This window comes from Meriones unguiculatus (genome assembly GCF_030254825.1).
Source record: "Meriones unguiculatus strain TT.TT164.6M chromosome 13 unlocalized genomic scaffold, Bangor_MerUng_6.1 Chr13_unordered_Scaffold_34, whole genome shotgun sequence".
In the NCBI taxonomy this organism is placed as follows: Eukaryota; Metazoa; Chordata; class Mammalia; order Rodentia; family Muridae; genus Meriones; species Meriones unguiculatus.
The window spans coordinates 9,674,192-9,699,291 of NW_026843646.1; the positions used below are offsets into that span (position 1 = coordinate 9,674,192).

Below are 25,100 nucleotides of genomic sequence, written 5' to 3' on the forward strand. Positions count from 1 at the left end.
ATAAATCAAGACCAAACATGCCTCTCAGAACTAACCTCGATGCTGCAGTTCTGAATCCTCCCCGCAAACGGGGGCTCTCCTCGATACCGGCGATGGCAGGTCCCTGCTTCCCGGGTGGTTCGATCCCGGGTTTCGGCACCAGATGTTGCGAGCCGCGTGGTCGTCTCGCCAGCAAGAACGCACACGGACAATAGGATCCTTCTGCAACAGGCTTTTTTACAGTCAAGCGATGAAAGGAGGAGAGAGCAAGCCCCGAATTGGCGCTGTTTTATATAAGCCCTGGTCGCACCTAAGTGACGTGAAGTGACGTGTCATACCTTGATTGGCTGCTCACTCACCACCCCGTCTGATGGCCCGAGCTCGGGCAGTGGCTTGGCGCGCTTTCGCAACTCTCACATGCGCTCTAGAGGTTCTTTACAGTTCTGAGGGCGGATGTCAGCGCCACTAGATGGCGTCTGAGTCTCAGCTCTCCACAAATCTTGTGGAAGAGTTAGAGGAAGAATTGAGGGAGAAATAATATGGCAAAACAAAGCCTCCTAATATTCCCCAACACCTAGGACTGAGAATTGAACCTGGGACCTCACTAGGCAGGTGCTTCACTATACTGAGCTATGGCCACAGACATTTTTCAATTTGTTTTGTTTGAGATTAAGTTTACCAGTCAGGCCTTGAACTCATTCTGTAACTCACAAAAGCCTTGAACTTGGCATCTTCCAGCATCTGTCCCCCAAATAGCTGGGATTATAGACATGTACCAGCAGGCTGAACAAAGAAATTGTTTTTATGAAAAAATGGAAAAGATTTGAACTATGAAAGCCGTGTGAAGAGAGAACAAAAAATAGAATTGTGGTGCCATAAATGGTAGAACAATAGGGACCACCAGAAACTAGAAGAGATGAATATTCTTTCTAGACACCCTCAAAGGAGGTTACCTCCTGACAATAAATTTCTGAGCAACCTCCCAAAATTTTGCAAGAATAAACACCTGTTGTTTTAAGCCTCCACATTTGGAGTCTGCCTCTGCCTCACAAGCACTGGGATTAAATGCTTGCACCACTTGGTGCAGTCAGTAATCTTAATCACTGAGTCATCTTCAGCTCTCTTTATATTTTAACAGATATAATCAGTTGAATGTAAAGAAAATGATGAATATAATATTTCAAAAGTGTTTTAAGGAGATAATGGTGTGTATTCCCAGCCTTTCTTTAGCTGAGACTGGAGATAGGCTGGGAGGTGGTGGCTCACTTTTAATCCCAGAATTTGGGAGGCAAGGCAGAGGCATTTGGATCTCTGCATTAAAGGCCATCCTGGTCTATAGATCTAGTTCCAGGACAGCCAGGAAACCTACACAGAGAAACCCAATCCAAGCAAGCAAGCAAGCAAGCAAGCAAAGGCCTGGAGATGTAGCAGCCATCTTGGGAAGGAGTAACAGAGCAAAGAACTAGAAAGATCCTAGATAACTAATGACTGACAGTAGGGTTGCCATAGCAGATCTAGGTAGCTGCTTTGTGTTTTGTTTTTCTTTGTTTTTAACATGATAAATAATAACATTATATGTTTAAAGCACTATAAATCTGAGTTTTCAGTTTCATGCTGGCAAAACAGGTACAAGGTGACAGGAAGGGTTATCAGGATCCAGGGACATAGATAGTGAAGGAATGTTTTCCAGTGTCATGTATAACCAATTGAGGGCATCATTGAGAGAAGCAGTTATTGAAGAAATTTGTGGTTGAATGTAAAGATAAATGATCTACTTATATGCAATGTACAGATAAGAAGGAGACTGTAAAGTCTCCCTCCTTCCTGTGGCCTCCCATTTTTTCTTGTGAGTATTTAACTCCATCATTGAACAGCAATTCATGAACTGCAAGTTTACTCTAGTGAATGATGTACTCTTTTGAGAATTTATACAGGGTTTTTCCCTTTTTTCTTTTTCTTTTTTTTTGGTGTTTCTTTTTTTCATTAAGACAGGGTTACTCCTTGAACCCTGACTATGGTGGAACTTTCTCTGTAAATCGAGACTGTTCTCAGACTCAAAGATCTGCCTGTCTCTTCCTCCTGAGCCTTGGATTAAAGGCATGTGCCATCACTGCCTGGCATATAGAATCATTTTTAGCTCTGGATTGTCTTAGTTGATTGTTGTTTTATTAAACAAATTTCAGAATGTTGGTAGAAGAACTGATAAGAATTGGGGTTAAACACGCCCCCATGTGAGAAATCTTATTGTGATATGTATGAATATATGTTTGGAAAACTTTGAAAGTATTTTATTAAAACTTAAAAAGACCGGCTCCATGTACTAGTGTGGTCTGGCTTTTTTCTGTCCTTCCTTCCTTCCTTCCGTCCTTCCTTCCTCCCTCCCTTCTTCCCTTCCTTCCTTCCTTCCTTACTTCCTTTTTTCTTTTGAGACAGGATCTCTGTAGCCTAGTCTGGCCTGTAATTCAATAGGCAGTGCCACCAGGACTTGCAAACTTTACATTTTAAGAGGAAAATACAAATGAAGTAATTTTTTTTGAGACAGGGTTTCTCTGTGTACCTTTGGCTGTCCTGGACTCACTTTGTAGACCAGGCTTGCCTAGAACTCACAGATATCTGCCTGCCTCTGCCTACCTGATTTGCTAAAATTATGGGCTTGTGCCAAGATGCCCAGCTTCTGATCTTTTTTTTAATGTTTTATCTCCCTCTCTCCCAGTTTACCTTATTTTCACTTTTTGTATTTCCGATTTTTGAGATACGGTTTCTCTGTGTAGTCCTGATTGTCCTGGAACTCAGGTCTGCTGGCTTCTGCCTCCTGAATTCTGTAATTAAAGGCCATCACCACCAGGCTTAATTCCATTTCTTAATAATGTATTACATAATAGTTACAAGTTAGTTTTCAAGCATTGGGGCTGCTATAACACAGTATCACAAATTTGGGGGCTTAAAACAACAGGTGGTTATTCTTGCATAATTTTGGTGGGTGGCTCTGAAATTCAGGTGTCAGGAGATAACCTCCTCTGAAGGCTTCTGGGAAGAATATTCATCTCTTCTAGTTTCTGGTGGTCCCCAGTGTTCTGTCATTTATGCCACCATAATTCTATTTTTGATCCTCTCTTCATATGGTCTTCTTTGTTTGAATCGTTTTTTTTCTTTCTTTCATAAAAATAATTTCTTTGTTTAGCCTGGTGGTACATGTATATAATCCCAGATCTTTGGATGGCAGATGCCTGAAGATGGCAAGTTCCAGGCTTTTGTGAATTCCAGAATGAGTTCAAGGCCTGACTGGGCAACTTAATCTCAAAACAAAAATTAAAAATGGGAAAATGGCTGTGGCCGTAGCTCAGTAGTGAAGCACCTGTCTAGTGAGGCCCCAGGTTCAATTCTCAGTTCTGGACATTGGGGAGTATTAGGAGGCCTTGTTTTGCCCTATTCTTTCTTTTCCTTTCTTCTTTACCTCCTTTCTTCCCTTCTTTTTCCCCCTGTATAAGGGATTGTACCTAGAAAACACACATTTTTCTTTCTTTTCCCTCCTTCTCTTTTCTCTCCCCCCTTCTTACCCTCCTACCTCACTGAGCTATATCTCCAGCTCTGTTTTTTTTGAATAGCCGTACACTATTATGATGGCTAACTCAGGTTGACTCACCTGAGGGGAAGGAATCTAAACTAAAGAATTGCTTCCATCAGATTGGCGGGGTGGGGGGTACAGGCATTTTTTAAAATTGCTAATTGATGTAGGAGGGCCCAATCCATTGTGGATGTACCATTCCTGCAGGTGGGCCTGGGCTGTATAAAAAAGGTAACTGAGCAAGCCATTGAGTGTTGTTCTTTCATAGTTTCTGCCTCAGTCCCTGCTTAGAGTTTTTGCCCTGTCTTCCCTCAATGGATTATAAGCCACATATACCCTTTCCAAAGTTGCTTTGATCAGTGTTTATCATAGCATCAGAGAAACAAAGCAGGACAAATGTTAAACCATAGAAAAGCAGTGAATAAAGTTCCATAAGTAAAGCAGGTTTTAGTTTCATAAGGTGTACATTCTACCTTAGTAAAGGAAAGCACAGAACTTAATCTAATATTCAGTATTTTTAAAAAATGGAATAATTTTTCTCTGTATTTTGTAAGTAAAATTAGGAGGAATAGGTATCATGTCCACCAGAATTAGCTTTCGGGAAGCTGTAAACACTGTGTTTTAGTGTTGAAGTCTAGGGAATCACTGCTAAAGACTTTCAAAGCCTTATCATTACTTTTCAGCTACAAGTACTAATCAGGTAACACCTTGGGAAAATGGGGCTTTACTGAAAAACAGGTTAATCCCTTTGATTGCAGACTGGTGGCCTAGTCTCCTTTTTTTTTTCTCTCAGCAAGTTGTATGACCTGTTCACTATTTTACTTGTGATATGAGGTTTGAAGCTATTGAAGCTATTAGGTATTCATAATCTTTGGAGATGAATACAAATTTCACGATGCTTTTTTTACATTACTGTTTATTATTAGCATGTATTACAATTTATTCAAATTGTACTGTGTCTGTGTCCCCCTCCCTCATATCCATCCAATCACACCCTCCTTCCCTCTTCTGCTTCTAAGCCCCTCCCCTAGCCTACTGATAGGAAAGGTCCTACTCCCTTTCTATTTGACCCTAGCCTATCACAATGTTTTATACAAGTATTCCTCCTATTGTTGCACACATATTATTACAGTTATCTAACCTTCTCTCTAACATCTATCATCTGTTTATCATCTATATCATATATTTATTATACACACAGGGACACACACATAAGGTTGTGAAAATGTTATTTCTTCCAAAAACATATGTTTCAAAAATTGATCAAAAAGAGTGATTTAAAGTCAAAAGTTTGAAGGAAATAAAATCCATGTGTCACTTTGTCAGTTATGGCCTGAGCCTTGGGATGTTGACATCACAGTGGTTTCTCCCTGACTACTACAGAATGTTTACACTTCAGTGGTTTGTATACAGACTGCTGTAGCCATTTTTAGTTAGCACCAGCAAAGAAAAGTATAATTTCATGCTCAATGAGAGTTTCTCTATTCCAGGCTCCACTTTGAAGGTATTTTTAAATTACTACTATTATTTTCTTGATAGACTAGTGGTTTCTGGAAGTTTTTGGTCTTGATTTCTCTAGAACAAATGAATTAATTCTTATCAGTTGCTTCATGACAACCACTCCTGTGAGAAATAGTCAATACCATTACCCCAAACAAAGTTATCATGTCAGAGAGGTATGCTCTGAGCTATACAAGAAAATGATATGTGTTTCTTCAAAACTATCAGCCTAAGTTATGAGAGATTATTTTCTGTTTCATCTAGTTATTTTCCCCACTATGCCAACAAAGATTTGTTGAAAACTGGTCAGATTTCAACCCAAAGTACAACAACATTATGGTTTTAAACATTTATTTGTCAGTATTTTAACATGGATTCAGCTAGATAGGAATGACTTTCCAGTCATACTCATTTAATTTCAAGTTCATCATAAAACTGAGTTGACAATATTTTATAAAATACCTTTACATTACTGCCTGGTGTGTTTGATGACAACCATTGCCGATGCCTCTCTTTGACTCTTCTATGCACAGGTATCTTTAATCCTACCCAAGTAAAAACTGTGGCTTCTCAGTACATATTCCTTGAATGGTGTAACATGATTTAGGCATAGTAATATTCACTTAATAAAATATGTACTTTAAATATTCAAACTGTATGATCGGGGACAGCAAAGAGACAAGCAAAATAGTAGCCACTTCGTTTTTAGAGGGAATGTTTTTATTATGGGTCAGAGAGGGAAAATGTTCAGAGGCACCTGGAAGAGTTCAGAGCAGAGAGTAAAAGAAGCAGACTTGATATGACCGAGGCTGTCTAGAAGAGAATAGAGATTATTAGGAGAAAAGTAGAGATAGCATACACAGAGACAAACTGTGATTTCATAAATGCATAGGCTGAACCTAGGTCCCTATACACATATGTAGCAGATGTGCAGGTTACTCAACATGTGGGTCCCCTAACAATTGGACTGAGAGCTTTCTTTGACTCTGTTTCTTGCCCTTAGTTTCTTTTCCCCAAGCGGTGATGTCTTGCCTGTCATTAGTGAGACAGGATGCTCTTAGTACTGCCTGATGTGATGTGTCAGCATGGGTTGGTACATTTAGGGTGTCTCTCAGAAGAGAAAGAAAGAATGGGAGAGGAAAGAATGATTTGGGGACTGTGAGGAGAGAAGGGAGGGGTGTATGGTGAAGATATAAATTTAATAAGTTAATTAGTGGAAAAAGACAGGGTATTTCTAGAATATTTAGAACATTTGGATAGTGCAAAGAGATATTAGGATGTTTGGGAAGGGACAGGAATCTAAATGTGTGTTTTGAGATGTGTAACAAGTACATTTACTTCCCCTTCAGGTAACCTCGAGGCCACCATGGGTGTTGGTATTCTGATAGGAGCCACAGGTCAATAGAGATCCTCAGGTCCCTTTTGTTGGAACAAGGAGAATGATTACTTTAATGGACAAAAAGTATTTCACAAATTTTTGCTGAATGCTGTTTTTTATGGTTTTTTTTTTTTTTTTTTTTTTTTTTTGCTTATTTGGTTCTAATAACCCAAATTCCTTTGATAATGCATGTTGAGCAGGTCTAGGACTGGCATTTTTTAATATTTGCACTCCCTGGGACCGAACTAATTTCAACTGTTAGGAAGGCCTGATTACTTTCATCACATCTATTCATGTCCTTTTAAATAGTAATGGGTTTAGTTATGACATGCCATTATATAGATATCCTTCTGATGTGTTTTTGTTTCCAATATTCAAATGTCATTTTTTAATAATTTTTATTTTTTATATTAATTACATGTTGTTTATTTGTATCCCAGCTGTAGTCCCCTTCCTCATTCCCTCTCAATCTCACCCTCCCTCCCTCATCTTCTCCCTGCCCCTCTCCAAGTTGACCAATTGGGGAGGTCTTTCTCCCCTTCCCTCTGACCGTAGCTTATCAGGTCTCACCAGGACTAACTGAAAGTCCTCCTCTGTGGCCTAGCAAGGCTGCGCATCCCTTGGGTTTTGGGGAGGGAGGTAAAAGAGTTTGCCACTGAGTTCATGTCAGAGACAATCCCTGTTCCCCTTACTAAGGTACCCACTGGGATGCTGAGCTGCCATAGTCTATGTCTGAGCAGGGGTTCTAGGTTATATCCATGCATGGTCCTTGGTTGGAAAATCAGTTTCAGAAAAGACCCCTGTGGCCAGATATATTTGGTCCTTGTGGAGCTCCCATCCTCTCCTAGTCTTACTAACTCCCCCTTCTTTCATATGATTCCCTACACTCTGCCCAAAGTTTGGTTATGGATTCTGATGTCCCTCAAAGGGTGAATGGATACAGAAACTGTGTTACATTTACACAATGGAATACTACTCAGCAATTAAAAACAAGGCAATCATGAAATTTGCAGGCAAATGGTGAAATATAGAAAAGATCTTCCTGAGTGAGGTATCCCAGCAGCAGAAAGACACATACAGTATATACTCACTTATACATAGGTACATGTGTATCCTATAAGATAGGATAAACATACTAAAATCTGCACACATAAAGAAGCTAAACAAGAAGAGGTTCTGGAGTAAGATGATCAGTCCTCACTTAGCAAGACAAATGGGATGGACATTGGAAGTAGGAGAAAACAAGACACAGGACAGGAGCCTACCAGAGAGGGCCTTGGAAAGACTCTACCTAGCAGCATATCACAGCAGATGCTGAGACTCCTAACTAAATGTCATAATTTTAATATCACTATTATTTAGTAAAATATCTTAATGAGGAACTTTACAGTCTGGTGGAATTTTGTAATCTTAATTAGAACTGTATAATGACATGTGTTAATGAAATTAAATACTTTGCAAGAGCTAAAAATTTTTAATGTTACCAAAACACAATCATTTTAAAGACAGGCATTCTAATTTTGAATAATTTGTCCATTATTATTAGATATCCAATATATACTACAATGTATACATATTTTATTACGAAATTGATAGAGTATCTCTTCAGTCAAAATTCTTTGTGTCTCTAGGATTAATATTTAAAATTTAGTATTTATTAATAAGCATGTGTAGTCCTCTCCACTCTTCAAAACTTTCTGACTTCTTTGTGCATGAAACTTTCTGACTATATCTCAGTACAGTGCATTCATCTTTAAAATCTGCTGTGATTTTTACATATGTTATACTCTAAGACTCACAGTCTTAATGATTTTGAATGCTGCTTTTTTCACATGGACCTTTAACAGTTTAAAAGAATTAGGAATTCATAATCTTTGGAGATGAATATAAATTTCACGATGCTTTTTTTACATTACTGTTTATTATTAGCATTTATTACAATTTATTCAAATTGTACTTTGGCTGTGCCCCCTCCCTCATCTCCATCTGGTCACATCCTCCTTCCCTCTTCTGTGCCTAAGCCCCTCCCCTTTTCCACTGATAGGCAAGGTCCTACTCCCCTCCTATTTGACGCTAGCCTACCCTGATGTTTTATACAAGTATCCCTCCTATTGTTGCACACATATTATTACAGTTATCTAGCCATCTATCTCACATCTATCATCTGTCTATCATCTTTGTCATATATCTATAACACACACATACACACACACACATTGTTGTGAAAATCTGTTTTTTCTTCCAAAAAAAAACATGGTTCAAAAAATTGTTCAAAAACAATGTTTTAAATCAAAAGTAATCTAATAAAAAATGGGGACAGAGCTAAACATAGAATTTTCTGTAGAAGAATATCGCAGAGAAACACTTAAAAATGCTCAATGCCCTTAGTTATCAGAGAGATGCAAATCAAAATGACCCTGAGATTTCACCTTACACCCATCAGAATGGCTAAGAACAAAAACTCAAAAGAGTATTCAGGCTTGTGGTCACCCTCAGCTACAGACCGAGATTAATGGCAGCCAGGGTATATGAGACACCACCTCAAGAAAGAAAAAAAAGAACTAGTGTGCAGTGATGAACAGAGAAAGTGGCAGAAGATTTGATGGACTTGGCAGTAGGGTTAGCAGGAACTGCAGCAGGTCGATGGGCACAGCAGCTTGGCAGGCACAGTGAGGGGACTTAGGCACAGGAGTAGTCTCTAGTTCAGGGAGAGCTCATGCTGTGTCCACCTGTCCATCTCTCTCTGTCTGTCATTCTCAGTTTTTAAGTAGATTTATTTATCTGTATGCATGTGGGTATACATGCCTGGCAAAGGCCAGTAGAGGGTAAAAGATACCCAAGAGGTAGAGGTCATTGTGAGCCACCTGATACATGTTCTGGGAGCGTAACCCAGTCCTCTGCAAGAGCAGCATGTGTGTTAACTACTGAGCCATCTCTTCAGTCCAGTTCTCTAGGTTTTGATGGGACAAGAATTTGGAAACATGAAGCCTAGGTTGGTCTGGAACTCATCCTCCCTCAGCTTCTTGTCCTCCAATTACAAATATGCAACTTCATGCCTGCCAGTCTTTTTCTTAAATGGTTTCAGGTCCTCATTTTGTGTTCCAGGCCACAGACTGCAGATGACAGTGAACCTGACTTTAGCCCTTTGTCCCTGAGAGTGTACAGACAGAGTGTTTCCTCTGTTGTTAGTGAGGCTAGGGTAGACCTGACACCCTGCTAGAGCTTTAAGAATCACGCTGGGAGTGAATTTTAAAACTTGTCCTTCATCAGGGCCTTTTCCCTTAGCAAAAGTAAAAGTGAATAATTAATTACTGTTTTGTCTAGGGCTGATCTCGTGGATCCCAGGCTTCTGTAGATCTGAGGTTGGAACTCTGTGCCCCAGTACCCAAGCGGTAATCAACAGCAGGAGAGTGCAGCAGTCATGCATGCAGTAGGAGGCTACAGCCTGGAGCATGTGGGAACCCAGAAACTTTTCCTGAACTGGGTGTCCTGAATTTGGAATTGATGTTTTCCCCACTGTATGATATCCTTCCGACAGGGTGACCCAGTCTGTACTGTTTTGGGGTAAACAGTTCAGTCTAGGATGTTGAGTAGAGCACACAGGAGCAGATAAGGGGCTTTATGCTGGTGACTGGGCATCTGAAGGAACCCAAAAACTTTTCCTGAGAACTTTTGGGGGGAGTGTGGGGGAATTCCACTGGATTCCCTGAGGTTGGACTTGATGTTTCCTTCACCATGGGGTTTCCTCCCAACAGGGAAACCTGGTCCCTGGTGCTTTTGTGCCCACAGTTCTGTGTGGGACAGTGATTTGGGCATACAAGAAGCTCTCTGGACTGAGCACCATCTAGAGCCCAGACATTTTTCAGGGATTTTCTGGGTGACCTGAGGTCAGTCCTGATTGCTTCCTACTCTATGGGGTTTTCTATAGCCTGGAAATCCCAATCTCTGGTGTTGTGGGGCCCACAGTACAGTCTGGGATGGTAACCAGAGCACACAGTCATGTGGCTCTGGGATGGTGACCTATTGCCTGCAGGGACCCAGAAACTCTTCCATGGTTTATCTGGGTGTCCTGAGAAAAGACCCGATTACTTCCCACTTCGTGGGGTTTGTTCTTAACTTGGAAACCCAATTGCTGTTGTTTTAGGGGTCAGAGGTTGGTCTGTTGCTTGCTGTGTAGTCACTGCTCTACTGCTGTGCAAATACTGTCCTCTTGGTAGCACCATCTTTGATTCTTTCTTTTATTAAACATTTTTTAAATTTTTCTTTTCTTTTTAATTTTATTTTAATAATTACAGTTTATTCACTTTGTATCCCAGCTATAGCCCCTCCACCATCCCCTCTCAATCTCACCCTCCCTTCTTCTTTTCCTATGTCTCTCCCCCAGTCCAGTGATAGGGGAGGACTTCCTCCCCTTCTGTCTGACTATAGTCAATCAGGTCTCATCAAGACTGGCTTCTTTGTATTTCTCTGTGGACTGGCAGGATTGTTCCCCACTCAGGTGGAGCTGATCCAAGAACTAGCCCATGAGTTCATGTCAGAGATGGTCCCTAGTACTATTATTGGGAACCCTCTTGGATACAGAGCTGCACTGGACTATTTCTGTGTAGGGGTTCTAATTTATTTCCATGCATGGTCCTTGTTTAGAGTATCAGTCTCAAAAAGACTCCTGTGCCCAGACCATTTGATTATGTTTTTCTCCTTGTGGAGCTCCTGTTCCATCCAGATATTTCTATCTCCCCCTTATTTCATAACATTCCCTGCACTCTGCAAAATGTTTAGCTCTGAATTTCAGCATATGTTTTGATACCCTGCTGGGTAGAGTCTTTCAGAGGACCTCTGTGATAGGCTCCTGTTATTTCTCAGACAATTAGGAATAGTGATACCTCAAGATCCAGCTATACCACGCCTAGGCATATATCCAAAAAATGCTCAAGTATACAACTAGGATATTTGCTCAACCAGGTTCATGGCAGCTTTACTTGCAATAGCCAGAAGCTGGAAACAAGCCAGATGTCCCTCAGTTGAGGAATGGATACAGAAATTGCGGTACATTTACACAATGGAATACTACTCAGCAATTAAAAACAAAGAAATCATGAAATTTGCTGGCAAATGGTGAGATCTAGAAATTATCATCCTGAGTAAGGTATCTCAGAAGCAAAAAAACACACATGGTACATACTCACATATAAGTGGATACTAGACATATAATATAGGATGCTCATACTAAAATCTGTAGACCTAGGGAAGGTAATCAAGAAGGAAGACCATGGTAAGATGCTTAATCTTTTCTTTCTTTCTTTTTTTTGAGCAAGGGCAGTTACCCAGACTGAACTCAAATTTTTGCTCTCTGGTTTTGTTTTTCTAATTCTTTTTTCTTTTATTAATTATTTTTAATTTTTTCACAATTTATTCATTATATATCCTGACTGAAGGCCCCTCACTCAACTCCTACTGGTCACACCCTTTCTCTTCCCTCTATCCTCTTCCCCTAGTCCACTCAAAAGGTGAGTTTCCCTCCTCTGCCATCCACCCATGTCTTATCACAATACTACTCAGCTATTAAAACAAGGAAGTAATATTTCTGCTCTTATTACTTCTCCATAGGCCACTCTGCTCATGTCAGAAGACTCCATACCCTGAAGCTTGCCTGCAACCTTACTGTGAAATTAACACTAAGTATAACTCATTTTACAGAGTCCCACTCACAAGACAATGTTTAATTGACCATCTCACATCCAGAAACATGTGAAATATGAAATGCTATGAAGTCTGAAACATTTGATCACAAGCATTTCAAAGAACTTGGTTCTCCTTCTGTCTAGAGGAACCACCTCAGGAAATAAGTTCAAATTTAATTCCAGAAAACAGAGGCTATATACCCCTTGGGAAATGATTGGGATGCTCCATGGAGAGGTGTATATAATTGTTCAAAACTAGGTACTTCAAGAATGCTTGATTTGCATTAAATAGCAAATTCCTATCATATGAACAAGAGCACAGATCCTAATCATCCTATATTTAAAAGGAGGAGAGAGCAGGGATCAGTGTCAAAGGCCATCTATCAAATTTGGCTAGTAGCATCTATGTCTAAAGACACTCCCCTGTTGAAGTCAGGCACAGAAAACTCACCCTTACATGGTTACACAACTAGGCCAGCAGCAGGGTTATACATGGAAGAGAAAGCCTCCTTCTTCACATCCCAAAATTCAGTCTGGGTTGTGATGGTTTTCAATAGAACCCCTGGAACAATATATATGTATACACAAAGAAACTTCTACAGGCTACCACTGTTCTATTACTCTGGGAGAACTTCATGGCTGGTGTTAGTTCACCATTCCCTACATATTCATCCACTGGACTGAACTTTCCTTGTCTAAAGTAAGGCAATTGAAAACAGTAAATGTTGAGAATCAGGTTTATCAATAAGTCTTCCCTAAACACATTTTATAATACTTTTGCATTTAATTGATATTTACCATTCATTGTATTCTTTTAAAAAAATAAGTTTATTTGCTTTAAATTCTAATTGTAGTCCCACTCCCTTCTCTCCCCCATTACTACCCTCCATTCCTATTGCCCCTATTCCCTTTCCCCTTCCCCTTCACAAAAGGGAAGTCATTTCCATTGAGCTAGTTTTTCAGTTCTGTTGGATCTCAGTAGACCAAAGAACCAAAGGCCTTTCCATATTGCTTATAGTCAAAGAATTCCTCTCCAGTAAGGATACTTTTATGATGATGATGACTCTAGATTTGTGCAAGGCTTCACCATTTTAACACATTCAAAAGTTCTCTCCAGTATGAATCCTTTCATGATGATGAAGATTATACAAATATGGAATGGTTTCACCATGTTAAAAGCACTGTCCATTAGGATTTCTTTCATGAGTGTGAGGATAATTCTGAAGTGCAAATGTTTTTTCACATTGGTTAAAGTCAGATAGCTTCTTTCCAGTATGTTTTCTTTTATGTATTAGGGGATGTTATGTACAAAGGCTTTGCCACACAGTTAATTCATATGGTTTCCCTCCAGAATGTGTTGTTGTCTTAGGAGATGACTGTTATATGCAAAGGTTTTATCACACTAATTATCCTCACCAGGCTTCTCTCCGCTGTGCGTTTTTTCATATTTCCAGAGACAGCTGTGCAAAGGCTTTATCATATTGGGTATATTCATAAGGTTTCTTTCCAGTATGTGTTCTTTTATGGCTTATGAGATTATTGTTGCATGCAAAGGCTTTGCCACCCTGGTTACATTTGTAAGGCTTCTCTCCAGTGTGTGTTCTTTTATGCCATATGAGAGTACTGTTATGTGCAAAGGCTTTACCACACTGATTACATTCATGAGGTTTCTCTCCAGTGTGTGTTCTTTTATGACTTAAGAGATGACTGTTTTGTGCAAAGGCTTTACCACACTGGTTACATTCATAAGGTTTCTCTCCAGTGTGTATTCTTTTATGCCGTATGAGAGTACTGTTTTCTGCAAAGGCTTTACCACACTGGTTACATTCATAAGGTTTCTCTCCAATGTGTGTTCTTTTATGGCTTATGAGATGACTGTTTTCTGCAAAGGCTTTACCACACTGATTACATTCATAAGGTTTCTCTCCAGTGTGTGTTCTTTTATGGCTTATGAGATTACTGTTTTTTGCAAAAGCTTTACCACACTGGTTACACTCATAAGGTTTCTCTCCAGTGTGTGTTCTTTTATGGATTATGAGATTACTGTTTGGTGCAAAGGCTTTACCACACTCATTACATTCATATGGTTTCTCTCCAGGGTGTGTTCTTTTATGGCTTATGAGATGACTGTTTTCTGCAAAGGCTTTACCACACTGGTTACACTCATAAGGTTTCTCTCCAGTGTGTGTTCTTTTATGGCTTATGAGATTACTGTTTTGTGCAAAGGCTTTGCTACACTCACTACATTCATATGGTTTCTCTCCAGTGTGTGTTCTTTTATGGCTTATGAGATGACTGTTTTCTGCAAAGGCTTTACCACATTGGTTACATTCATAAGGTTTCTCTCCAGTATGTGTTCTTTTATGCCGTATGAGCTGACTGTTTTTTGTAAAGGCTTTACCACATTGATTACATTTGTAAGGCTTCTCTCCAGTGTGTGTTCTTTCATGGCTTATGAGAACAGTGGTATGGTGGAAGGATTTACCACATAGAGTGCGTTTAAAAGGTTTCTCTCCAGTATGACTGCTTTCATGCCTGCAAAGATAATTGGCACATGTGAAATATTGACCACAATCATTTGATTACACTAATAAATATATTTATCTATATGAATCAATTTTATAATTTGGTCTAATGATAAAGAAGAATCAAATTTTAAAGTTTTATCACTTTATTTACATTCACAGTATTCCCCTTCATTATGGGTATTTTTGAAGATCTCTGTGATGGTAAGAGCATTTATTATGTGGTTCACTTTTATAGCATCATTTTTCTATAAGAGGTTTTCTCGTGTATATGAAGAGTATTGTAAGAATTCAGAGTTTTACCAAAGCAATCCCATTCACAAATTTTTGTACGGTATGAATGACACTTCATTTACAAAGTGAGCCAGGACAAGCAGAAGAAGTTCCAAATTTCTAGTATTCATAGGTATTTTCAGCAGTATGATTTTGCTGATGAATTCTCAGTGAAGTTGCAAAACCAATTAACTGTTACCTTTTATCACATTCAGAAAATCTACTCAAAGTGGGGACTTCTACAAAATTAATTATTCTTGGAGAAACACAGGTACACTCCTTCTTTCAATATCTCTATGCTCATGTGTCTTATAAACATTGTGACATATGATATACCAATTTAAATTACAAGAATAATAAAAGATTCCCACATTGAATTAACACGGATTTTTTTTTGTTCATCATAGACATGTCATATAGGGATTAAGGTTTCTCCACAATTATATTCTTGACTCTCATAAGCTGCTCCTTTCACTAAACTTTACAGTGTTACTACATGAATATGTGTAACACTGGTTGTACTATAAAATATCTGCTCATTAGAAGGTTTTGAAACATACTGATCACCTATTCAATGTGTATACCTCTTACAATATCTGAGTAGATAGAATGAGACTAAACAGATTGGCAGTTTAATTCAGTAGCTGTAATGTCTATATGATTTCAATGGTATTTTCTGTTACAACATTATTTTATTTTCTTCTATCTTAGGGGAGTGCCTTGCAAACACAAATCAGATACCTGACATTGAGGTACGTGGAATTGTGAGATTTTAATGATCATCAGTACACTTAAAGCAGTGCTCTTTTTACACTATTGCTTTTCTTTAAAACCTCCAGGACACAGCCAGGTGTGCTGGTACATTCCTTTAATCCCAGCATTTGTGGAGGCAGAAGCAGGCAGATCTGTGTGATTTTGAGATCACATTGTTCTAACAAGCAAGTCTAAGTCAAGCCACAGCTACACAGAAAAAAAAAACTATTTCAAAAACAGAAAATAAAAAGCAGGGTCAGATGATTGTTCAAGGTTCCTGAATAAACTGCATTGAAAAAAAAAGCAGCCAACAAACAAACAAAAAAAAACAAACTTCCAGGACACATTAAAATTTCTTAAGATTCATATCTATATCAGTGTGCACATAAAGTTACCTTTTATTACTTGTAGAACTTTGAAAATGTTCTTCGATGGTATGGTCTTCCCAATTGTAGCCTAAAATAGAGTACCAGAAAATATATATGACTGGAAATATCAGATTATTATTAAAGCAAAACTTAAATCACTATCTTCTATGACCCTTAGAACCATGCCTGATTTATTCACCTCATTCCTCCTCATTCTCAATTGGAATCATAGAAAAGGATCAATAACAAAGTAAGACTTGTCTCCTTATTTTAAAAGTGAAAGAAAATTTGCTGTCTTACCTGTAGCAGTGAGGTTTTTACAGGTCTCTAGCATCACATCATTGTAGAGTTATTTCTGTGATGGTTCCAGCAAAGCCCACTCTTCTTGGCTGAATTTCACATGCACATCATTGAAGGTCAATGAATGCTAAAATATGCCATTTATTTGTACAAGAGAAAGAGTAGCAACAATATTAATTTATATTTCATTGGCAATAGAATCATATAATTCTAGTGCTGCTTCCATTTATTTTCTGACACAGAAGTGCTAGTGTTAGATAGTTGGGTGCTGTGCATCAGGTGAACAAGGGGAGAAGAAAAAGCTTAAAGGTTAGATTGTAAGGAAAACCAAAGGCGTGCTTTGGAAACCTTTGTTAAAGGCATTTCATTAGTTTGTAAGGCATGAATATGAATTAGACATTAGTTGGGTTCTTGAGTGATGTATGAATCATCTTTAGTTACTTGGGCAAGTAGGTCAGGACCCTGTCATGAGACAGGTGGAAGGAAAAAACACAGTCATCATATTTTATCTAGCAACAAATGAGATGTGGCTATCAGGTGACAGTGAACAGATGGGTGGTGTCAGTCAAAAGACAACATGGCACTGGATATCATGTTTTGACCAGGGATCAGAGATTTGGCATACCAGAGATTTGGAAAATGGGGGCTCATATATTTGTGGAAGGGAAATTGTACTACAGTGAATAGATGGATAAAAATAATGTGAGTGGCAAGCAACAATAATCATAGCTGATAACATCATATTTCTGAGTTCCCAGACAAAAGAAAAGGCATAGAACACATGATTATTCTTTGATCATTGTTTTGTATATTTTCCTTTCTAAATCATTTATAGTCTATAGTTTAAAATAAAGATTAAAACTTTTCTATTAAAAAAATAAGTGTGAATGTTATCACTAAGTCATTTTAGAGGAAAACGGCATAACAAAGTTTAACTGTGTCATATCTGAATAGGATAGAGGTTTGGAATAGTCATGGCAATTAATGTGGACAAAGACAAACAGAGAGAAGAGAGCAAAATAGAAAGAGAGAGACAGAGACACACAGAGAGAAATTAACAGATGAACAGTACTAAGTACACATCAGAGAAATTTATAAACAGTTACTAACTACAAAAAAAATGATGGACAAGCTGGGTATATTCTGTCATGCCTTTAATTCCATCACTCAGGAGGCAGACACAGGTATATCTTATTGAATTGGATGCCAGCATGATCTATACAAAGAGTTCTAGGACAGCCAGACCTATATAGTAAGACAGAGTCTCCCCTTCAAGTCAATAAAACAAACATAAAAGATGGAAAGAACTGAGAGGTGTTTACTGAAGCTTCTACAAGGAATTATACATTCACTCCAGTTGTGTATTCAATTTCCAGAAATCTACAATGCCCTAGCTTAAACTGTAACTTTAATAAGATCTTACTAAAAGGAATGCATGTTTAAATAGCTAAAAATAGAAAGATGAAAATATTAGCAATGTAAATGATGATATATGTAAGCAACATAAGGCAGGAGAGATGGCTCAGCAGTGAGGAGCTCTTGCTGCTCTTGCAAATAATTGGTCTGAAATGTCAGTGTTTAACTGGGACACACTATTATTAATTGCTATAAGTTCATGAGTTCTGAGCACATCTTTGGACTACTGTGACGATCAGGCACACAAGAGGTTCATATTCATGACTACAATCAAAATACTCATATTCAGTAAAAATTTAAAACAGATTCCAGATGGCAGGGCTGATTGCATACTGATCAGCAGGGTAACAGAGACTGCACAGTGACAAATAGTTGGAACAGTTGGTCCCTAAACAACATTGACTGTGTTTACCAGGTGATAAGAAACCCAATGATGAGAAAAACAATTGGGTTCAACCTCAGAGCACCCAGCTAATCCCTGGAAAATTCCCTGGGCTGTTTTGGCAGGAATAAGGTTTTCAAGGAAATAGACCCAAGAAGTGTGTCCTGATCACCATCCCAGGCTGAACTGTGCACCCCAGAGCACCAGAGACTGGGAGTCCCACTCTCAAGAAAACCCCACAGGGAAGGAAGGAAGTGGGACTGACTGAATGTCATCCAGTCTATCCATGGAAAAGGTCCTGTAGACTTGTAGGTGCACAGCAGCCAGCCCTGAGTGGGACTGCAGCCGCCAGACCCACGTAACCAACTCTCCATCACAGACAGAACTGTGTACCCCAGGGCACTAAAGGATGGGTTTCCCTGTAGAAACAAAACCCCACAGGGAGGGAAACAGCAGGTCCCAGCTTAGAGCACTCAGCTGACCCTCCCACCACCACTACCACCACCACTACCACGACCACATATGGGAATATTATCGGAAAAAATTTCCAGGTTCCTGTCCAGTCACCAGCTTGGAGCCACCATTCGCAAGCAAGTGCCTATGCACTCTACACCCCCCCAACAGTACAGACTGGGTCTTTCTGTTGGGAGAAAACCAAAAGGTGGGGGAAATATCTGGCCCTACTTCAGGACACCTAGCTCCAGAAAAGTTTCTGGTTATCTACAGGCTCCAGACTCTAGCCTCCTGCTGTACACATGAGAGTGGTGCTCACCTGCCACTGATTACCACCTGGGTACTGGGGCACAGAGCTCCAAACTCAGACCTATAGAAGCCTGGGTTCCCTGAGATCAACCCCCAGATACTGCTCCAAGGGACAACCAGTTATCCCTAACTAAACTGACCAAACCATGGGGTACCCAGATTACAGCTGCAGCTCACTAAATTTACAGTAAGAAACCCAGCAGCAGGGCAGCTGTCTTTAGAACTTCTCTGGGTGAGAGGATAGCCCCCTATACTAACAAAAGCAACAATTACTACTCAGGTCTGTCCACCTGAGATGAGCTGTGGCAATTCCTGAAAAACGCCTGCCATTCAGTGACCATACCTAAAAAATGGAGGAGAGCTCCTTTGGGAAAAAATCATCTTCCTGCCAAGGGTATTTGACCCACCACAGGATTCCAGGAAGTAACAGAAACTAACACATAACACCTTAGATAGCCCAATGGGTAGAGGCCAGCATAAAAGCTCAACAAACAAAAGACAGAGCAATATGGCATCTCCAGAACCCAGTTATCCAGGAGCAAGCAGCCCTGGATACCCTAGTGCAAATGAAATTCAAGAAGATGACCTTATATCCGTGCTTATGAACAGGATAATAGAGAAAACAAATAAACTTAGTAAAGACCTAGATGAAGATAAAGTCAAACAGAATATTTCCATCTGCAAAGAAATAGAAGAAGATAAAGACAAAGAGATTGCGGCCATCCTTACAGAAATACAGGAAGTTGCAGCCAAACAATTTGTGGCCTTTAGAGAGGAAATACTTAAATCACTGAAAGAAATTAAAGAAAGAGAGGATTGTTCAAACAAACAGCTGAAGGGATTGAAGGAAAATAGTCAGAGAGGTGAAGGAAATCAATAAAATGGCTCAAGATCTGATGATAGAGTTGAAAAAAATTAAAGAAAACACAAATGGAGGAGATTGTGGAGAGAAAGAACTTAGGGAAGAAAACAGGAACTACAGAGTTAAGCATAATGAATAGACTATGAGAGGGAAGAAAGAATCTCAGGTGTGGAAGACACAATGGAAGAAAGCTATGTATCCATCAAAGAAAAGGTTAAATCTAAAAATTCCTGACACAGACTATCCAAGAAACCCAAGACAACATGAAAAGGCAAAACCTAAGAATAATAGGATGAGAGGAAAAAGAGATTCCCTCCTCCAAGGCCCAGAAAATATTTTCAGCATAATCATAGAAGAAAATTTCCCCAACTTAAAAGAATACAAGAGGGCTAAAGAACACCCAATAAATTAGATCAGAAAAAAAATTCTCCCACCATATAATAAACAGTAAGTATACAGAACAAAGAAAAAATATTAAAAGCTGCAAGGGAAAAAGGCCAAGTAACATGTAATGGCAAACCCATCAGAATCACACCTGACTTCTCAACAGAGACTATGAAAGCCAAAAGGGCCTGAGCAGATATCATGCAGGCCCTAAGAGAACACAGATGACCTCCCAGGCTACTATACCCAGCAAAAGTCTCAGTCATCATAGATGGAGCAAAGAAGATATTTAATGACAAAAACAAATTTAAACAATACCTACCCACAAATCCAGAGGTACAGAAGCTCCTAGAAGGGAAACTACAACCCAGGAAAGCTAACTACATTCAGGAAAACACAGGGAATAAATAATGTCACTACAGAAAAACTAAAAGTAACCAAGCACACAAACACACTATCACAAGCAACATCAAAATAAAAGGATCTAACAGCCACTGGTCATTAATTTCCCTCAACATCAATGGACTTATCTCTCCAATAAAGACACATACTAACAGAATGGATATGTAAACAAGACCCAACAATCTGTTGCATATAAGAAACACATCTAAGTCACAAAGATAGACATTGCCTGAGAGTAAAGATCTGGAAGAAGGGTCCAAGAAAATGGACCCAAGAAACATGCAGGAGTAGCCATTCTAATATTTAATAAAATAGACTTTAAGTATATGGAATCCATCAATGTAATCCGCCATATAAACAAATTGAAAAAAAAAACCCAACAACAATAGAGGATCATTTTCTTAGATGGTGAAAAAACATTTGACAATATCCAACAGTTGTCCTTGTTTAAAGTCTTGGAGAGACTGGGGACAAAGGCACATATCTAAAAATAGTAAAGGCAGTGTAAAGAAACCCCATAGCTAACATCAAACTAAATGAAAAGAAAGTTAAATCAATTCCACTGAACTCGGGGACAAGACAAGGCTAAACACTCTCTCCAAATCTCTTCAATACAGTACTCAAAGTCCTATCTAGGGCAATAAGACAACTAAAAAAGATCAAGGGGACACAAATTGATAAGGAAGAAATCAAATATCACTATTTACAGATGATATGACAGTATACAAAAATGACCCCAAAAATTCTACTATAGGCAACTCCTACAGTTGAAAAACACTTCAGCAAAGTGGCTGGATATAAAGTTACTCAAAAAAATAATCAGTAGCACTCCTGAATACAAAAGACAAATGGACTGAGAAAAAATTAGGAAAACAACACCCATCACAATAGCCAGAAAAAAAAACAAACAAAACAAAACATAATGTATCTTGATGTTATTCTCAACAAGCCAGTGAAAAACCTATATGAAAAAAAAAAAACAACTTCAAGTCTCTGAAGAAATTGAAAAAGATACCAGAAGATAGAAATATCTCTCATGTTCATGGATCAGTAGTATCAACATAGTAAAAATGCGATCATACCAAAAACAATCTACAGATTCAATGATATTCCCATCAAAATATCAACACAATTCCTTAAGGAACTTGAAAAAACAATTCTCAGCTTCATATGGAAAAATTAAAAAAAGCCAGAATAGCTAAAACAATCCTGTACAATAGCAGATCTTCAGTAGGTATTACCATTCTTCATCTCAAGCTCTATTATAAATCAATAGTAATAAAAACTGCACAGTACTGGAATAAAAACAATCAGTGGATTAATGGAATTGAAGTGAAGACCCATAAATAAACCCACACACCTATGGCCAGTTGATTTTTGTCAAAGAAGCCAAAACCATCCAATGGAAAAAGGACAGCATCTTCAACAAATGGTGTTGGTCTAACTGGAAGTTTACATGTGGAAAAATGAAAATAGATCCATATAGATCACCCTGCACTAAACTGCAGTCCAAGTTGTTCAAAAACCTCAACATAAAACCAGATACACTAAATCTGTTAGATAAAAAAGCGGGAAAGACCCTCAATCTCATTGGCATAGAAGGTAACTTCCTCAACAGAACACAAAAAACACTTGCTCTAAGATCAAGAATTAATGAATAGGATCTCATGAAACAAAAAGCTTCTATGAAGCAAAGAATTCTGTCAATAGAATAAAATGGCCACCTACAGCCTGGCAAAAGATCTTCACCAACCCCACATACAACTGAAATAGCTAATAAACAATATATATAAAGTGCTGAAGAAATTAAACTCCAATAATCCAAATAATCCAATTTAAAACTGGGGTACAGAACTATACAGAGATTTCTCCACAGAGGAATATCAAATGGCGGACATTAAATGCTCAATATCTGTAGTCATCATGGAAATGCAAATGACATTCCATCTTAAACCCATCATGGCTAAGGTCAAAACCTGAATTTAGTAGCAAGCTAGTGAGAATGTGGAGAAAGAGGAACACTCCTCCATTGAGGGTGGGTGAGCAAACTTATACAACCACTTTAGAAATCAATCTGATGCTTTCTCAGACAATTGGAAATAGTGTTACTTCAAGACCCTGCTATACCATTCCTGGGCATATATCAAAAAGATGCTCCACCATTCAACAAAGATATTTACTCAACTGTGTTCATAACATCTATATTCATAATAGCCATAACAGGGAAACAAACTCTATGTCTCTCAACCAAACCATTGTTTTACAGAAATTGTGGTACATTTACACAATGGAATGCACCTCAGGTATTTAAAAAAAAAAAAGGAAACTATAAAATTTTCAGGCAAGTAGATGGAACTAGAAATGATCATCCTAAGTGAGTTATTCCAAAACCAGAAAGACATGCATGGTATATACTCATTTGTAAATGGATAATGGCCATAATATAGGATAAACATACTACAATCTATAGACCTAAAGGAGCTAAATAAAAAGGAGGACCCTATGGAGGTTGCTCAATTCTTATGCAAAAGTGCAAATAAAATCGACACCAGAAGTGACTGAGGAGAGGGAAGAGGATGAGAGCCTAACATACATATCCTCTGAAAGACTCTGCCCAGCAGGGGTTCGAAGCAGATGCTACAATTCACAGCCAAACTTTGGGTAGAGCACAGGGAATCATAGGAAAGAGTGGGAGGATAGAATGTAGAAAGACCCAGAGCTGGCAGGACCTCCATAAGAAGACCAACAAGGACAACAAATCTGGGCCCATGGGGACTTGCAGAGATTGATGGACCCACCAAAGACCATTCATGAAGAGGAACCAGACCCCTGCTCAGATGTAGCTGATAGGCAGCTCAGTCTCCATGTTCGATCCACAGTAAGGGGAGAAGGTGCTGACTTTGACATGGACTCTGTTGTCTGCTATTTGATCATTTCCCCTTGGTGGAGGGGGCATTGCTATGCCACAGAGGAAGAGGATGCAGGAAGTTCTAGTGAGACTTGATAGGCTGGGTTCAGATGGTAGGAGAGGAAGGTTCCCTGTATCTGAGATATAGGAAGCTGGATAAGGAGGAAAGAAGAATGGAGGGTGAGACAAGGAAGAGTCAAGGGAGAAGATTACAATTGGGATGTTAAGTGGATAAATTATTTTTTAATTTAATTAATTTATTTATTGCAATGTGTTCACTTTGTATCCTTGCCATTGCCCCCTCCCTCATCTCCTCCCAGGCCCACCGACCCTCCTTCTTCTGCCCCTATGCCCTTTCTCTAGTCTCCTAATTGGGGAGGAATTCCTTCCCTTCTAGCTTATCAGGTCTCATCAAGGATGGCTGCATCATCTTCCTCTGTGGCCTTGCAAGGCTGCACCACCCAGGAGGAGGTGATCAAAGACTCGAGTTCATGTCAGAGAATAAATAAAAAAACAAATTTAAATTAAAAATAAATTAAATGTGAATAAAGCAAACAAAATTAAAAAAAAATACAACAGGTAATAAGAGTGTCACACACCTACAATTCAATGACTCGGAAAGCTCAGATAGTGTTAGTGTCATGAATAAATGGCATCCTAAGAAATTAAATATACTCCCTGCCAAATTTCAAATGCAAGATGTTGATGAAGATCAACACAATAACCTATGCTTACATATACAAAACAAAACAAAATAAATACCTAAAACTCTATATTCCATGCTCAGCACCCAATGATGGTGATGTTGATGCCAGGCATGTTGGCCTAGATTTAAGCCCAACACTCGACTGGAGTTAGAGCTGTAAGTTCAAAACCAGCCTGGTCTACATTCAAACTTTCAGGAAACATCCAGGAACTCCGGAACATTATGAAACCACAAAACATGCTGATAATCAGATTAGAAGAAGAAGGATGAGATCAAAGTTCTAGAACACATTTTCAACAAAGTCGTACAAAAAAAATTTCTTAACCTAAAGAAGAAGATGTCTATCAAGGCACAAGAAGCATACAAAATACCAAAGACACTGGACCAGAAAAGAAAGTCCTCTTAACAGAGAATAATCAAAATGCTAAATATACAGATCAAAGACAGAATATGAAAAGCTGCAAATGAAAACAAACAAACCAAACTAACCAACCAATCAGACAAACCAAAACAAACAAAAACCAACCAAAAAAGAAAAAAAGACAGATCTATTGGAATTAATCCTGTATTCTCAGTAAAAATGCTAGAAGTTGAAGGGCTTAGACAGAGTGCTTCTGATTCTAAAAAAACTACAGAAGCCAACACAAATTACTAACTATGCCCTTAAACTTTCAATCACCAAATGGGGAAAATAAGATGTTCCATAAAAAGTTCAATTTTAAATAATATGTATCTATAAATACAGCCCCACTCAAGGTGCTAAAACCACCACCACCACCAAAATAACAATCACTGTTCAAAGATATCTCTTAATAACATTGACCCAAATTCACCAATAAAAAGACACAGACTCACAAAATGGATGATAAAATAGAATCCACCCTTCTTCTAAATACAACAAACACAGCTTTATATCAAGATACACATTATCTCAAGGTAAAGGTTTGGAAAAAGAT

The 25,100-nt window shown here is 38.7% G+C and overlaps 1 pseudogene; it reads right to left on the minus strand.

The window, feature by feature from the left end:
* Positions 1-25,100, minus strand: part of LOC110543455 (zinc finger protein 665-like) — a 127,697-nt pseudogene that overhangs the window by 42,987 nt on the left and 59,610 nt on the right.